The sequence below is a fragment of the Cricetulus griseus genome (genome assembly GCF_003668045.3).
Source record: "Cricetulus griseus strain 17A/GY chromosome 1 unlocalized genomic scaffold, alternate assembly CriGri-PICRH-1.0 chr1_1, whole genome shotgun sequence".
NCBI lineage: Eukaryota > Metazoa > Chordata > Mammalia > Rodentia > Cricetidae > Cricetulus > Cricetulus griseus.
In genome coordinates this window covers 88282250-88298534 of record NW_023276807.1, presented here as the reverse complement: position 1 = coordinate 88298534, position 16285 = coordinate 88282250, and the positions used below count along the sequence as shown (strand labels likewise).

The 16285-nt window shown below is 40.3% G+C and overlaps 1 pseudogene; it reads left to right on the top strand.

Moving 5' to 3' along the window:
- The first annotated feature begins 1653 nt into the window (after positions 1 to 1653).
- LOC100774294 lies at positions 1654 to 1928 on the top strand (annotated as a pseudogene).
- The last annotated feature ends 14357 nt before the right edge of the window (positions 1929 to 16285 follow it).

Below are 16285 nucleotides of genomic sequence, written 5' to 3'. Positions count from 1 at the left end.
TTATCCCCAAGCACATCTTCTTTTATAGCTCATACTTAAAATCTATTGAATGCTCTTTTAACTCTAACTGTGTTCCATACTGACTTGTTCTGAAACTCTTTTCTATGGTAAAGAGTCTAGTTGTACCTGAGTGCAGGTACTTCATAGACTAAGGCAGGTTTTCAGGTTGCAGGCTAGCTGTACCACTCTCCATGTCTTTGGAGCTCATTCAGAATCAATCTGTAGCATTGCTTGAGAGTACTCTTCCAGGGAAGTGCTTCCCTACACACACTCTCTCTCTCTCTCTCTCTCTCTCTCTCTCTCTCTCTCTCTCTCACACACACACACACACACACACACACACACACACACACCCCACACACCATTCAGGAACAGTTATCTGGAAGAACAAGGACTGAATACATAGAGGTCAGTTCAGGAATTGAAGTGTTGAAGTAAAGGCTCAGTTGAGATCAGTGAGAACTGACTGCCAGACAAAGGCTTACAACTTTCCCTCCCATGCACACCACCACCTTGGAATACTCAAGGGAAGAGCTGTGGCAAAGTTGTGAGCTGAGCAGGCCCAAGGGCTCTACATGCTTCTATTGTCAGAGAGCCCAACGATCAATCCTGACTATGGAGACCAAAGATAAGTGAGACCCTTGAACTCCAAGCAAATGTATAGCAAAGATATTTTCACATCTGTGTTTATTGTAATGAGTCTTTCTCTGTTCCACCAGACAGCTCCCAAATAGTGACACAGAGATTTATTATTAATTATGAAAACTTGTCTTTATCTTAGGCTTGTTTTTAACTAGCTCTTATAACAAATTAATCCATTTCTATTAATCTTCATTCTGTCACATATTACCCATCCAGTTTCTTCCATGTCTCCTGTGAACTTAGATTCCTCATCCTTTCTTTCTCTGTGCCCAGAAGTCCCACTTATCTCTCCTGCCTAGCTATTGGTCATTCAACTTCTTACTATACTAGTAACAGAATTACACCTTCACACAGTGTACAAATACCCCACAATAGTTTATTGCAACATTTTCTCAATATCTAAGTCATAGAACCAGACTAGGTGTCTGCTAACAGAGAAATGGATATAGGAAGTGTGGAATATATTCATAATGGGTTTTTTCCAGCCATAAAGAAGAATGAAATTGTTATTCAAAGAAAAATAGATGCAACTGGAGATAGCCGTGCTAAGAAAATTAAGTCAATCTCATGTGACAAATACCATGTTTCTTTCACTTGTGAATTCTAAATTTTATGTAGATGTACATCATATATTTACAGAGGACATGAAAGTAGGAGCCAAACTGTATATAGGATATGTGTTTGGGAGCTAATGGTAAGGGGGAGTAGAGAAGGTGGAGGAGGAAGCTATGACAGTAGTGAGATGTTAACTGCTGACTTGAAAAGACATTTGAAACTTATATATTTTTGTTCTGTGATTATAATTTCAAACACATTAAAAACCCACTAAGATAGTCAGTCCTCCAGGAACTTTTCATGTATGTAAATAATCATATAAAACTTTGTTTTGTTTCCAGTCCAGAAAACTGCTCTGCATAAACACTTGTTCCCTGGCATTTTTATATATGGCCTTTCTGTTCTCAAAAGTAAAGGACATCACTTCCTACTCATGTGGTCTTTATGATTTCCACCATGGCATACCGAGGCCAGGACCAGAAGGTGAAGAAGGTGATGGTGCAGCCCATCAACCTCATCTTCAGATACTTGCAAAATAGGTCTTGGATTCAGGTGTGGCTATATGAGCAAGTGAATATGTGGGTAGAGGGTTGTGTTATTGTCTTTGATGAGTACACCAACCTGGTATTAGAAGATGCAGAAGAGATTCAACTCTAAAACAAAGTAAACAACTTGGTCAGATCATGTTGAAAGGATACAATGTTACTCTGCTCAATAGTGTTTCCAACTAGAAACTCAGGAAGGGGAAGTACAGTGTTTTTAAAGGTGTCTTCTGCTGGGAGCATAGTCAGAAACATTTATTCATGTTGTTTTAGTGGCCCTTATGTTATTAACAGGTAGACAATAAATACTGTGAGGTTGTTTTTATTTTTTAAAAAAGTAAAGAACATCGATGCATCTTTGGAGATTATAGCTGATACAGCACACTGTCTGCAGAGGAAGAATCTGTAGCAAGAAAGCTATGGTTTCATTTTCTGTGTGTTTGTGTAGTACAGTACCAAAGCCAGAGCCTTGTGCATGGTAGGAAAATGTTCTATTGTGAACTAAATTTCCAGCCCTAAAAGTCATTATTTCTTCAATGCTGGAAACCAGAGGAAAGCAAAGGAACCATTGCATCAGCAGCAGGAATGAAGTTCCTGGAAAACAGGAAATCCAACAGTCAGAAGAAGATGAAAACCCAAGAAGGACAAATCTGAAAGTTAAAGCCATAAGTGCTCAGGTGGCCTTCTTTTCACCAGGTGGGAGAAAGCAAATGCTCACTGATCACATTAGTCCAGTTAGGTTGACAACACTGGTGTGATATCAGGCAGCCACTTTGTAGTGTGACATTCAGTTTCTGGCCAGGGAAGCTCCAGTCAGTGGAAAAGCATTTCAGTGGGTGTATCAAATGTCAAGATGGTAGATCCCCTCCAACTTACAGCTGCACCAAAGGCTGCCTTTGACAGTACTTCCTGGGCTATCATTTTATGAACCATATTTTCCCCTCAAACTTCTAATGTAAATGTAAATCTCAGCAAAAATTCTGCCACATGTCTTTATCCCATGTCACCACATTCTAATCTGATGATAAACATCTAGCCTGAGAATCAGCAACTTTCTGTATTAGTGCAATTTATGTTCTGTGTAGAGGCTGATGACATGTTGAGACCTTGCTGCACACTTGTCAAGATTCTCACCCGGCACCCAAATGGTTAATGTTGCCCTGATGATCACAGAGGCTCTTTATTATGATGCCAAGTGGCTTATGTGTGGTCATGAAAGACCTCAGAAGAGGTACTTTCGTAGAAGGAGACCCGCACCCAGGAATCAGCGAATCCACGAACTTGGATGCAAAAAGCAAGAGGCTTTATAAGTGGCACGGGTACCCGGGAGCTTAGCTTCTGTTAGACCAAGCCCCGAGCCCAGGAAGGGGGGGGTCCTTATATAGGAGAAAAAGCACAGTACAGAAGCGAAAAGCATCAAATCAGCATTTTCTCAAGGTCTAGTAGTCAGGCGCCTTGGCTTCATTTATCTTCTGCTGCGTCCAGATGGCTGACCTTGGGACGCAGCGATCCCCGTCAAGCGGGGCCGAGGCGGGGGGAGGGGGGGGTGGGGGTGGGGGGGGTGGGTGGGGGGGTGGGGGTGTGGGGGGGTGGTGGTGGGGTGGGGGGAGGGCGCCCTCTCGCGGCGCGCGGGCTCTGCCGGGGTGAACCGGCTGGGGGGGAGCCGGCAGCCGGTTGTGCGCGTACGGAAGTGTCCTAAGCCGTTCTGCGCTCATGGGCTGCTAGCTGATTCCGGCTCACGTTCCGGCCCGGCGGGGGCCGGCCTTGCGCAGCGGCGGGGAAGTGGAAGCCGGCGGATGTGGGGATCGGGGGTCGGGGAGTGAAGGGAGGATGCATTTGCTGCACGCCCCGCCAGCCGCCGATCGGAGGACGAGGCAAACTTAAAAGAAAAAGCTAAGGGGCGGGGTCTTTCAGTCACAGTTTACCAAATGACATCTCATTAAAACTGGGGCAATGCTCCGTGAGTCGTGAGTCATCTTGTATTGATTACCATTATAATTAAACATCTAAAACCATTTCTGCTAGGTAAGATTTATAGAGATGTCATAAAATTTTTATTTTATCTCAAGAAAGTTAGATATGGATGGTAAGTGGATCTAGCTGAAGAGGACTTAAGGCAGCTACCTTAGTGACTGCCACTATCTGTTGAGCCGTCAGTGGTGGCTCTGTTTAGAGAGTGGTGGTACTAGATAGCTAACTGATTAACCAAGTGCATTTTTATTCCAAACTTTCTTTCTCTTCCTTCCTTTCTTTTTTCCTTCTTCTCTTTCTTCCTTCTTTCTCCCTCCCTCCTTCCATCCCTCCCTCCTTCCCTCCCTTCCTTCATTTTTAAAAGAAGTTTCTACAACTTGAAAGCAGTCAGTGTCCCAGGATATCCAATGAATATATCTGAAACAGATAAACTCAAGAAGAATAGAAAGTAAATATATTTTTTATTACAATTCAAATCTGGTATCAAGAAGGAACAAATCATGAAGGAAATAAAAGTATGCATGATGCAGTGATAGTTTCACAGAAAAGACAATGCTCTCTAAGACTGTTCCAACTAGGATGATGTCTGGTAGGGTGCCTTCCAGGTAGATTGAAGCATCAGGGCGGGGACTTACTGCTTCAGTGACCAAGGCCTCACTCTGGCTTCTCTAGCTCAAATGGCTATGAGATCCTCTGAAGTACTCCATAAATATTTGCCGTGACTCCTTGTGGCTTGTTCTACAATCCTTGTTGAGATCAAAAGAGATCACACGTTGCCATGTGGTATTCCATGAAGACTGCACAGCAGTCTCAGCTTCATGAACTTCTCACAAATTGTGCCAGGTAAAAGGAGAGGTTTCCAGCTCTGTTCCTCTGTTGGATGTTTGGGGAGGGACTGTCTGCTAAATAGGTGGGGCTGTTTTAAGAGCTTTTAAAGGAATAGTTGATGATCAGGCCCTTAGTCACAAGCTTCCTTATATCCTGTTGCTAAATGAACAGATGCTGGCATTGTGGACCACTCTATTATTTGAACAGTGTGATTGTTACTGAGGATATGACGTCTGGGAAAATCCAACATCAGTGAAGTGTGATAGCATTTTCAACGAGTGTATATCAATGTTTCTATAGGACTGGGTGCTGTTGGACCTTTTTGTTGGATTGTTGGCTCCCCAATAATTATATGGAGACTTATTATTAATTATGAAAACTTGGCTGATACCTTAGCCTTGTTTCTACCTAGCTCTTACACTGAAATTAACCCATATCTCTTAATGTACATTCTTTTATGTGGCTCAGTCGCCTTTAGTCTGTACTGTCCATGCTGCTTCCTCACCTTCTGGCTGATAACTCTGCCTTTCCTCTTCCCAGCACCCTCTGTGCCTGGAAATCCTGCCTAGCTATTGGATGTACAGCTTTTTATTAAACCAGCCAGAGCAGCACATCTTCACAGTATACAAAAAGATTACTCCACAAAAACTGGGCGGGCCTTCAATGTGAGTTTTGAACTTTTCCCAAAAAGAACACATCCTAGAGAGATAAAATGCAAGCCACATAGACCATCTTAAAATGTCTTGTGGCCACATCAAAAAATAAGAATGTCTGAGCATGATGATGTACACCTTTAATCACAGCACTCAGGAAGCAGAGGCAGATGGCTTCTGTGAGTTTGTGACTAGCCTCAAAAAAAAAGTAAGAAGAAATAATAAAAATAATGGCATATTTTATTTAATGTATTATACCTATCATTTCAATGTTAAATATTATTATTAAAATTATTATTAATAAAGCTTCCATTTATTTTTTCATAGCATTTTAGAAAGCCAGTATGAACAATATGTCTCAGTTTGAACTAGTCATATTTTATTGCCCAATAACCAGTGGCTACAGCACAGAATGGATCAAATGATTTCCTTAGCTGCCTTCAAAATGTGTTATGCCAATATACTTTTAAATGATTGTATATTATTTATATTTTATTATATATTTGATACTATGTATTATTACAATATTATTTTAATACTAGAGCATATATAATCCTGTCTATGCTGCAACAGAAACATTTACCAAGGACAAAAATTATTCCACAGTTGTGAAATACACTTTTTCATGATTTCTGCCCAAATCCTGCTATTTTAATTTTTAGCTAACCAAAATCACATGATAAGCAAGTTCTACATTAAAACTTAGAAATATTACAGGAGGCAGATGAGAGCACAATTAGTTTAAGGCCAGGGACCCTGGGCCATGATTTCATTCTGTAGATTTTGGTTCCTCCATGTAACAACTGTGTTCCCAATTTTCATTCATTCTAGTGACAATGACTTCAGTTTGGTTAGCTAACTTGAGTCTAAGGTTTATATAGAAAGACAAAAAGCATAGGAAAATACTCTCAATCGTATTATATATAAAATGGAGGGGTGTCGGCTAGAATCTCAGGCTCATTAAATTTTTCTATATCGAGTCAGACAGCAAACATTCTAGACTTAAGGATCGCATATTCTATCATGAGATTAATCTCTGTGATAGCCAAAAAGCAATAAATGAATGACTGTGGACAGATTTGGTCCAGTGGCTAATGTTTGGTAACTATCAGACTAGGTCAAGGAAAATGGACACATGTCACTGTGTGTCTCCTAAACAATGTTGCCTAATTGAACACAGATTCCCACTGAGGACAGGTTGGCTTCCCTGCCTTTTGTGTCACAGTGCTCTGGGCAACAACTTTAAAATCCAAGTGCACAGAAGCTCATATAATTCTTGGGTGATTCCAGAGCCCTATCATCAGGGAGAGTCTTGTTTTAATAAAATAGACATTTAAGTATAAAGAATGAAGAAAATAATACTATATAATGTTTTTTGTTTATTTTTATTATTTTACTTTTACAAAATTATAATTTCACATGTCAATCCCTTCTCCCTCCCCCCCATCCACCACCAGCCCCCTTCCCCTTCCGTTCCCCTTAGAGGGTAGGGCCTTCCACAGGGGCTCCCCAAATTTCACAACATCACCTGGGCCGGGCCTAGGCCCTCCCCCATGTGTTCAGACCAAGAGAGCATCTTTTCACGTGGGATGGGCTCTCAAAGTCCCTTCTTAGACCTGGGAAAAATACTGATCCACTACCAGAGGCCCCATAGGGTGCCGAGGCCTCCTTGTTGACATCCATTTTCAGGGTTCTGGATCAGTCCCGTGATGGTTTCCCAGACAGCAGACTGGGGGCCATGTGCTCCCCCTTGTTCGGGTCAGCTGTTTCTGTGGGATTCACCAGCCTGGTCCTGACCCCCCTTGATCTTCATTTCTCCCTCTCTGCAACTGGGTTCCAGAGTTGAGTTCAGTGTATAGCTGTGGGTGTCTGCCTCTGCTTCCATTAGCCACTCCATTAGGCTCTAGGATGGCATATAAAGTAGTCATCAGTCTCATTATAGGGGAAAGGCATTTAGGGTAGCCTCTCCACCATTGCCTAGATTGTCAGTTGGTGTCATCCTTGTAGATCTCTGGAAATCTCCCTAGTGCCGGATCACTCCTTGGACCTATAATGGCTCCCTCTGTTATGATATCTCTCATCCTGCTCTCCTCTATTCTTCTTCCAACTCAACCTTTCTGCTCCTCCATTTCCTCCTCTCCCCTCATCTTCTCCTCCTCTCATTCTGCCAGCTCCCTCTCTCATACCTTCATGCTCTGAATTAGCTTAGGAAATCCTGGCCCTTCCCATTCTCTGGGGACCATGCATTTCTTAGAGTCCTTCTTGTTTCCTATTTCCTTTGGTGAAGAGGATTGTAGGCTGGTAATCCTTTGTTCTATGTCTAAAATTCATATATGAGAGAGTACATGCCATGTTTGTCTTTTTGTGACTGGGTTATCTCACTCAGGATGATTTGTTCTAGTTCCACCCGTTTGCCTGCGAATTTCAAGATTATGTTGCTTTTTTCTTCTCTCTCTCCATTCTTCAGTTGAGGGGAATCTAGGATGCTTCCAGGTTCTGGCTATTACAAACAATGCTGCTATGAACATGGTTGAACATATGTCCTTGTTGTATGAACGTGCATAATTTGGGTATATGTCCAAGAGAGGAATTGCTGGATCTTGAGGTAGACTGATTCCCATTTTCCTGAGCAACCACCATATTGATTTCCAGAGTGGTCTTACAAGTTTGCACTCCCACCGGCAACAGAGGAATGTTCCTTTTTCTCCACATCCTCTCCAACATAGATTGTCATTGGTGTTTTTGATTTTAGCCATTTTGGCAGGTGTAAGATGGTATCTCAGAGTTGTTTTGAGTTGCATTTCTCTGATGGCTAAGGCTTTTGAGCACTTTCTTAAATGTCTTTCAGCCATTTTAGATTCTTCTGTTTAGAATTCTCTATTTAGTTCTGCACCCCACCCCACCTTTTAATTTCATTGATTGATGTTTTGGTGGCTGGCTTCTTGAATTCATTGTATATTTTGGAAATCAGCCCTCTGTCAGATGTGGGGTTGGTGAAGATCTTTTCCCATTCTGTGGGCTGTTGTTTTGTATTACTGACTGTGTCCTTTGCCTTACAGAAGCTTCTCAGTTTCAGGAGGTCCCATTTACTAATTATAGATCTCAATGTCGTTGCTACTGGTATTATGTTCAGGAATCGGTCTCCTGTACCAATACCTGTAGGGGATGCCGTAGCCATGGCTGCTTAGGGGCTGGCTATAGGTGTGCCTGACTATGCCTGTGAGGGTGTGGTCAGGGTGACACAGGGAAGGGAAGAGTGAGGGACGCTTACATGGTGGCTTTGCTTTCACTTTGTCTTCAGCTTGTTGTATTTACTGCTGACTGCTGGCTGGCTAGGTTGCTCTGTAAGTAAGGCTTTTCCCTATTAAATTCCCTTGTGTTTTTACCTAGCTCTTTATTGGTAATTTCCCACATTATCTAGTGTCAGAAGTGGGATACAAACCCACACCTCCATTTGGAGCTCATCTCCAGAAGTCAAAGGACACTACATGGGTAGATACTTAAGAAGAGAAGGTAGCTATAACCATCAAACAAAAGGAACATGCCATACAGTAAACTTTACAGGTGTTTCTCGGAGAACTCTATTTCTCTTTATTTCCTAGTCCCTATTCAACTAAACAAATGCTGGATTTAAAGGTGAATTTGGCTTTCCTCCTCTAAAATCCAAGCACATTGTTTAACTAAACTTTAGAGTTTCTGTATTCTATCAAGAAGCCAATTAATATAATACAGAATAAGAGAAGAATTTGGGGACTGTCTTTGTCTTTTCTTGGCTCTTTCTTTCAAGGTGTACACCCTCTCATAGTTGTTATGCTCCCATGTTTTCCTTTTCTAGTATACATACTTACACAAGCAAACATTTCTCTGCTAACATTTATGTTTGAGTCCCAAGGAGCCAATGAAGACCTGCCTGACAGCAATCCCTGGACACTCTGGAAAGAAAATGGGCCACATCTCCTAGACTGCACTGGATCCAACTTGCTCCATTTCAACTGACACTCTGACCAGAACTTTGGGTACTGACTTCAATCAAGTTTAAGATTTCAAGCAAGATCTTCAATCAAGTGAATCCCATCTAACATGGACTGAATACAATCCATTCAAGACATTTACTATACTAATATTTTCTTCCTACAGGACCCCACAAGGCTATCACTGTCCCATTTCAGCAGGAAATAACTTTGAGGAAGCTACGACCCGTTTCTCCATTGTTGTCACTCAGTATAGTGTATATATCTAGTTAGGGATAGCTTCCTATTGTTTATGGTTGGGATTGAAAGGAGGTGCTCAGGCTTGGACACCTTTCAGATGACTTTAGGGTTTAGTTAAAATAGACATAGTTAGGATGTGACATAAGCAGATTGTTTTATCTTCTTTTATTTCAACTTTATGATTGTTAATTTTTGATACTTTACACTGTTAAGTTTGAATCCTCTTTTAGACTAAAAGGGGAATTGTAGGGGATGTTGTAGTCACAACTGCTTAGGGGCTGGCTACAGGTGGGCCTGACCACGCCTGTGATTGTGTGGTTAGGGTGACTTAGGGAAGGGAAGAATGAGGGACACTTACATGGCAGCTTTGCTTTCACTTTTGTCTTTGGCTTGCTGTACTTACTGCTGCCTGCCAGCTAGCTAGGTTACTCTGTATGTAAGGCTTTTCCCCTATTAAAATCCCTTGTATTATTACCTGGATCCATATAGGTAGTTTCCCACATTAAATACGTTCAATGGTAGCTCCCACTTTCTCTTCTAGGAGGTTCAGTGTGGCTGGATTTATGTTGAGATCTTTGATCCATTTGAACTTAAGTTTTGTGCATGGTGACAGATATGGATCTATCTTCAGTCCTCTGCATGTCTGAATCCAGTTGTGCCAGCACCATTTATTGAAGATACTTCTTTTATCCATTGTATAGATTTAGTATCTTTGTCGAAAATCAGGTGTTCATAGGTGTGTGGGTTAACAACAGGATTTTCAATTTGATTTCATTGGTCTGTCTATTTTTGTGCCAATATCAAGCTGTTTTCAGGACAATGGATCTATAACAGAGCTTGAAGTCAGGTATGGTGATGCCTCCAGAGGTTCATTTACTGTATAGCATTATTTTGGCTATCCTGGTTTTTTTTCATATAAAGTTGAATATTGCTCCTTAAAGGTCCGTGAAGAACTGTGTTGGAATTTTGATGGGGAGTGTGTTGAATCTACAGATATCTTTTGGCAAGATTGCCATTTTTAGTATGTTGATTCTATCTATCCAAGAGAATGGGAGATCTTTCTATTTTCTGGTATCTTCTTTAATTTCTTTCTTTAAAGACTCAAAGTTCTTACTGTACAGGTCTTTAACTTTTTTGGTTAGGGTTACCCCAAGATATTTTATGTTATTTGTGGATATTGTGAAGGGTGATGTTTCACTGATTTTTTTCTCATTCTGTTTATCATCAGTATATAGTAGGACTACTGATTTTTTTTTTTAGTTAATTTTGTATCCTGCTACTTTGCTAAAGGTGTTTATCAGCTGTAGGAGTTCCCTGGTAGAGTTTTTCGGGTAACTTATGTAGATTATCATATCAGTTTGTGCAAACAGTGAAAGTTTGACTTCTTCCTTTCCAATTTGTGTCCACTTGAATTCCTTTTGTTGTCTTATTGCTCTAGCTAGAACTTCAAGTACAATATTGAAGAGATATGGAGAGAGTGGACAGCCTTGACTTGTTTCTGATTTTAAAGGAATCGCTTTGAGTTTCTCTCCATTTAGTTTGATGTTGGCTGTTGATTTGCTATATATTGCTTTTATCATATTTAGATATGTTCCTGTTATTCCTGTTCTCTCTAAGATCTTTATCTTGCTGGATTTAGTCAAAGGCTTTTTAAGCATCTAGTGAGATGATCTTGCAGTTTTTCTTTTTCAGTTTGTTTATATGGTGGATTACATTGATGGATTTTCGTATGCTGAACCATTCTTGCATCCCTGGGATGAAGCCTACTTGATAATGGTGGCTGATTTTTCTGATGTGTTCTTGGATTCGATTCACCAATATTTTGTTGAGTATTTTTGCATTGATGTTCAAGAGGGATATTGGTCTGTAGCTCTCTTTTTTAGTTGTATCTTTGTGTGGCTTGGGTATCAGAGTGATTATAGCATCGTAAAAAGAGTTTGGCAATGTCCCTTCTGCTTCTATTGTGTGGAACAATTTGAGGAGTACTGGTATTAGCTCTTGTTTGAATTTCTGGTAGAATTCTGCAGTGAAGCCATCTGGCCCTGGGCTTTTTTGGGTTGGAAGGCTTTTGATGACTGCTTCTATTTCATTAGAGGTTATAGGTCGATTTAAACTGCTTATCTGTTCTTGGCTTAATTTTGGTAAGTGATATCTATGCAGCAAATTGTCCATTTCCTTTAGATTTTTTAATTTTGTGGAGTAGAGGCTTTCAGATTATGATCTGATAATTCTCTGTATTTCCTCAGTGTCTGTTATTATATCCCCTCTTTCATTTCTGATTTTGTTAATTAGCATGCTCTCTCTCTGCCTTTTGGGTAGTTTGGATAGAGGTTTGTCTGTCTTGTTGATCTCAAAGAACGAACTCTTTGTTTCATTGATTCTTTGTAATGTTTTCCTAGTTTCTACTTTATTGATTGCATCCCTTAGTTTGATTATTTCCTGGTGTCTACTCCTCCATGGTGAGTTTGCCTCTTTTTGCTCTAAAGCTCTCAGTTGTTCTGTCAATTCTCTAGTGTGACTTTTCTCCAGTTTCTTCATGTGGTCACTTAGTGCTATGAACTTTCCTCTTAGCACTGCTTTCAGAGTGTCCCACAACTTTGGGTATGTTGTGTCTGCATTCTCATTAAATTATAGGAAGTCTTTAATTTCATTTTTTATTTCTTCCTTGACCCAGGAATAGTGCAATTGGGTGTTATTCAATTTCCATGAGTTTGTAGGTTTTTTGCAATTTGTATTGCTGTTGAATTCTAATCTTAAAGCATGGTGGTCTCATAAGATACAGGGGGTTATTTCAATTTTTTTGTATCTGTGGAGGTTTGCTTTGTTGTCAACTATGTGGTCAATTTTAGAGAACGTTCCATGTGGCACTGAGAAGAAGGTATATTCTTTTGTGTTTGGATGGAATGTTCTATAGATGTCTGTTAAACCCAGTTGGTTCATAACTTCTGTTAGATCCTTTGTTTCTTTGTTAAGTTTCTGTCTGGTGGTCCTGTCTAGTGGTGAAAGAGGGGTGTGGAAGTCTCCTACTCTAAGTGTGTGTGGTTTCATGTATGGTTTGAGCTTTACTAATGTTTCTTTTACAAATGTGGGTGCCTTCATATTTGGGGCATAGATGTTCAGGATTGAGACTTCATCTTGATGGACTTTTCCTGTGATGAGTATGAAATGCCCTTCTTCATCTCTTTTAATTGATTTTAGTTTAAAGTCTAATTTGATAGATATTAGGATTGCTACACCAGCTTGTTTCTTCAGTCCATTTGATTGGAAAATCTTTTCCAAATCCTTTACTCTGAGGTAATGCCTGTCTGTGAAGTTGAGGTGTGTTTCTTGTATACAGCAGAAGGATTGATTCTGCCTTTGTATCCATTCTGTTAACCTGTATCTTTTTATTTCCAAGTTAAGATCATTGACATTGAGATATTAATGTCCATTGATTGTTGGTTCTTGTTTGTTTTGGATTTATTGTTGGTGGTGTCTTTGTGTGTTTATTTCACCCTCCTGTTTCCTTTCCTGTTTGGTAAAGTTGGATTATCTATTACCTATGTTTTTGTGAGTATGTTTATCTTTGTTGGGTTGGCGTTTTCCCTTTAGGACTTTCTGTAGTGCTGGATTTGTGGATATGTATTGTTTAAATCTGGTTTTGTCATGGAATATCTTGTTTTCTATATAGTGATTGCTATATATAGTGATTGCTAGGCACAGTAGTCTGGGTTGGTATCCATGTTCCCATAGTGTTTGTAGGATATCTATCCAGGACCTTTTGGCTTTCAAAATTTCCATTGAGAAGTCAGGTGTGATTTTGACAGGCCTGCTTTTACATGTTAATTGACCTTTTTCCTTTGCTGCTCTTAATATTTTCTCTTTATTCTTTAAGTTTGATGTTTTGATTATTATGTGGGTAGGGGAGTTCTTTTTGTGGTCCAGTATATTTGGTGTTCTGTAAACTTGTATTTTCATAGGCGTATCCTTCTGTAGGTTGGTGAAGTTTTTTTCTATGACTTAGTTGTATATGTTTTCTGTTCCTTTGAGCTGTATTTCTTCAAGTTCTTCTATACCTATTATTCTTAGATTTGGCCTTTTCATGGTGTCCCATATTTCCTGGATATTTTATGTTAGAGATTTTTTGTACTTGAGATTTTCTTTGGTCGATGATTGTATATCCTCTAGCGAGTCTTCAACAACTGAGATTCTCTCTTCCATCTCTTGTATTCTATTGGTTATACTCACATCCTTAGATCCTGATCATTTATCCAGCCTTGGCATTTCCAGCATCCCTTCATTCTGTGTTTTCTTTATTGTTTCTATTTCAGTTTTTATGCCTTGAACTCTTTCCAGTGCTTCCTTCATTTGTTTGATTGCTTTTTTCTTTAGATTCTTTAAGAGAATTACTTACTTCTTGAATTTTTTTTGTTTGTTTTTCTTCTATTTCTTTAAGAGATTTTCTTGTTTCCTCTTTAAGTGTTTTGAACATCTTCATGAAGTAGAGTTTTAGGTCTGTCTCTTCTTCTTCCTCTGTGTTTTGCTTTTCAGATCTTGCTGGTGTGTAGTCCCTAGATTCTGGTGGTGTCATATTGGTCTTTCTGCTGAGTGTGTTCTTATTCTGCTTTCTTCCCATCTCTTCTTTCAGGGGGTGCAGGTAGGGTCTCTGTATCTCCTCTTGTCACTGGTGGTGTGAGTGGGCCAAGACTTCAATGTCTTGCCACTCCTGGTATTCTCATTCAGGAGAGGTTGGGGCAGCTGAGGAGGAAGGAAGAGTGAGTTGTTTCCAGACTCAGGGAGGTCCTTCCTGTCTGTGTGGGTCCACTCTATGCAGGTGGGTTCCCTCTCTTCAGCTGCAGGCCCAGAGAGATCCTTGGATGATGGGGACCTTGGGCTCAGGAGAGGTCAGGGCGGCCTACGTTTTTAAGTTTAGTATGAGTTAGATATATTTTTTTCAATGTAATGAAAAAGGCTTGCTACTTATATTTTTCCCAGGACAAGCTTTCCTTGAAATCCACCAATTCTTGCAGAAAAACACAATCTCCTCACCTCAGTTCAGCCTCAAATCTGAAGAGTAAGAATGGTGGCACCAGAGGCTCCAATTCACTGTCCAAGAGAAGTCTGTTTTCCTTGTAGCAGAGGCACCTGAAACTTTCTAGGCAAGAAGGCTATTTCTGGACCTCTCATGGAATGGTTTATATGTAGAATCACAGGAAAAAGGCATTAGGCTAGGACAGATTTCTCTGTAGATTAGGAAGGCAAGTATTAGGTCCCACAAGTATTCTAGAAAACTGTAGAAGACCACTCTGCTCTTTGAGTACTGAGTTAATTTTGTTCCTGGTGACTTTTGTCCTCTTTTAGTGGATACTTCATAGATCCATACTTTTTTTTCCTTGTAAAACCTACAATTCCAGAACAGTGGTTATGGAAGTTTGTCAGTGCACTCTAAGGACTGGATCCTGGCTCTGCTATGCTTTTATCTTATGAGACAATTAATGAAAAAGTAATCGCTCATTGGCTTTATGGGTCAGAGAATTTTGTTATCTCATTTAACCCCAAGAGTGGCTTCTTGGGGTGCAAACCACTGCGTAGAAAGCACCACCAGCACTGAAGGCAGCATCAAACCTTCTTTGGTACAGAGTCCTGGAGAGGTAACACTCATCACCGCTTTAAGTAAAACAGCTTAGAGTTGGAACAGAAAAGAGAACAGTGGCAGAATTAGGACTTGCATCCCAGCCTGCATCACATGTAGTTTCTCTCATACCTGTCACTGATGTTTCCATGTTGCTCCCCTTCTCTGTCAGAAAGCTGTTTCCTGTACCACTCACCCTCTAGAGTTCTTCCCTGTACTTATTGGATGCCAAAGTCTCTCACATGGATTAATCATTTAGTATATATAATGCAACAGAAACTCTGTCTTGTTATTCTCATTCTACACACTAAGAAAGATAACACTCCAGAAGACATACTCGGTAAGTGGCAGGGATTGTGACATAGATCTCCATTCCAACTCCAGTGCTTAAAGCTGGTATACTTAACTGACAAGCACATTAAAAATATTTGTCTAGAGTTTGAATAAATTAACCCAATAGTAGATTTGCAGATGGAAAATAGAAGAACCATCATCTTCCTTACTCTGAAAATATCTGCTTAGCTTGAAGCTGTCACTGTGCCTACTCTTCCCAGTCCTTGTTGCAATGTTACTTTCCCAAATTGGAGCTACAAGTGGGAAAACAAATGATATAGACAATTGGGCAAATGGGGAAATGGTCTTTAGGTTTAGTTGGGTTGGAAAAAAGACACACAACTAACAGTAGAACTCTCATTTTTCAAGTCTAAAAACTCAATGCTTTAAAAATCGTAAAGATGGTTAGCACTGAGTCTGTGAGTATAACACAAATATGTGGGATAGATATTGTTCAGTTATGTGGTTGTAAGTAGTCTGTTTCCATTATACATGCACACATGTTTATATACTGAGGGTTACCCAAGGATATGAACTCCTCTGCATTTATGGTCTCATCTTCCATTTATCAGGCTGACAGAGATGCCTTGGTTCACAAAACTTCTCAAAGGCAGAAGTATGGGGATGCCATGGGAATTGGGGTGGGCACAGGAAGGACACATGGACCTGCTCACAGAGCTATAGTTCAGGTCTGAAGTGAGTCAAAGGTATTGCCACACTTTTTCCCTGCCCAAGGCAAGGACACTTTTAGTTGGTCACACGACCACTTTTGTTGGCTTATCAGAAAGTTATCAGGCTCTACTGTTATGTTCTCTACTTCAGCTAATCCCAAGCTCATTAGCATTGGTCCTGATTTCCCTCTTCCCTTGCCATTCTGGATGTTTCTCACTCTCAACCAACTGGTGAGTTGGCTTGCAGTGTCCATGTTGTTCTTCCTAG